General features: G+C 41.7%; 1 long non-coding RNA gene across 2 annotated transcripts; it reads left to right on the top strand.

The window, feature by feature from the left end:
- The first annotated feature begins 432 nt into the window (after window positions 1–432).
- Window positions 433–1,475, top strand: LOC127777373 (uncharacterized). 2 transcript variants are annotated; one of them, XR_008018321.1, is made up of 3 exons: window positions 433–612; window positions 696–861; window positions 1,416–1,475. It is a non-coding gene; the product is annotated as an uncharacterized LOC127777373 (long non-coding RNA). The 2 variants fall into 2 exon arrangements; XR_008018320.1 differs by having other exon boundaries at window positions 696–867.
- Window positions 1,476–1,865: the final 390 nt, after the last annotated feature.

The following is a 1,865-nucleotide window of genomic DNA, read 5'->3' as shown; positions in this document are numbered from 1 at the left end:
AATACAATAATTACAATGGCAATGGATCAAATTAATCCTTTATATAACCTTCTCGTTTCATTCCCACAATCCGAAACGGCGCCAGAAATACTGCTCCTACCTTTTCTGAATCTTTCCTACCGTGCATGAGCCGTCCCCATTCCCCAGTCCCCACCTGTAACACAGGGTTGCGCGAATTCGATGGCGAATTCGATTGAAGGGGGAAGAATGTAATGCCCCGGATTTTGAATTAATATATTTCGGGGAATATTTGAACAAACACGCAAAAGTTCAATTTTTAAACCGTTGTTCGAATAGGCGATCAGAAACCATGGATGCGCAGAGCTCGTCGAGTAATACAAAATAGATATAAGTTTATAGTAATCGGAGTCCGAAAGAAGTCCCGGCGTTTGAAACGAAGTGCGCCGTTAGATCTCTTTTTAGTCTCTTTTATAAAAAGAAGAGAAAAAAAAAAGGAAAAAAAGAGAGCGCTACAGCAGCAGCCCTAGCCGCCACACGCCTGCGTTCTTGCCGCCGCCGCTGTCTTTGCGCCGCCACCACGGCCATAGCCGGGGGTCGCAGCCGTCGCCATCCATCGCAACCGGTGGTTCCTTTCCGTTTTGCTTCTTCCCGGTGAGTTCCTGCGGCTGCTCCTCCTTCTATCGTTTCCCTGTTGTTGCCGATCTGATGGTTGGCGCTGCTGCCGTGATCCAAAGCTGGCTGCTGCTGGTGTTGCTGCTAGGGCTGCCGTTGTGTGGTCAGGGAGGAGAAGGTTCAGGGGCACATGAAGAGGAGGGGAATAGAAGAAAAGGGGAAAGATAAGCAAAAATTGGGGATTTTCTGGGATTCCGCAAATTTACCTCAAATTTGTTTTTCTCCTTTGTAAGGGTAACTCCTCTTGATCCATGGTAGTTCAAATTTTCACGTGGGAATCGATCGGTTTGCCGGTCGGGTGTTTTTAGATGTTGTTTATGGGCTGACAATAGTATTTTCGCATCTGGTATTAAACCGTCGGGATTCAGGTTAGTTGTCCTAAATAAAGTTTGTAGTCAATGTCGATATGTTTTTAACGCCACTGGTTTCGCTCGATTCCGATAAACGGTTTAGGAGAAACAGAAAAAACAGTGTGGCTGCCCGGTCTGAAAATAGGGACAGTAATTAGTTTTTCTTAATCTGAGACCAATAGAGGGTGAATCTGATTTTGTGCCCAATATGAAAGATGTAGACAATTTTGCCTAGATGTCCGAAGTTGTATTATTTGCTAGATTCTGTTAGACGGTTTGCGAGTTACACATAAAACAGTAAGGGAACTACTATAGGTTATTTAATACAAATCGGTAAAAAGTTTATATGTTCTAGGTTATTGATTTTAGTAGATATCCCTTGTAACTATCATTAGTTGGATATAGTGGTTTATGCGTAGTTTTGCTCCACAGGTGTGGAGGGTTCCAACATTGGAGGAGTTGAGTCGGAGTATCGAAGGAGTTAAGGCAAGTACAAGACGGACTTATTTGATGGATGAACTTAGTTGTTTTTTTTTGGGTTTTACTTGCATAATTATTATTCAATTGCTTGATATTATTGATGGTATGGATCTGATGTTATGCTACTTATTCATGTTTTAATCCATATTCAAATTCACGATGTTATTCATGTTTTATTATTTCGGATGTTTCTGTTTACATTATTCAAGAACCATGTGTAGTCATGGGAGTGCAATTTGGATCTTTATTCATGATCCTTGAGAAGCGCTGATCACACTTGCTAGGCTTACCGGTAATGCTAAGACGATGTTCATACCTGCCCGGGAGGGAACTACTATCTTTTGACTTCTTTGTTTTAGAATAAAGTAAATCCAACATTTTATATTGGTTTCATATTGCAAT

This window comes from Oryza glaberrima, chromosome 1, assembly GCF_000147395.1.
Source record: "Oryza glaberrima chromosome 1, OglaRS2, whole genome shotgun sequence".
In the NCBI taxonomy this organism is placed as follows: domain Eukaryota; kingdom Viridiplantae; phylum Streptophyta; class Magnoliopsida; order Poales; family Poaceae; genus Oryza; species Oryza glaberrima.
The sequence above is the reverse complement of the archived record's forward strand: the minus strand, read 5'-3'. Positions and strand labels throughout refer to the sequence as shown.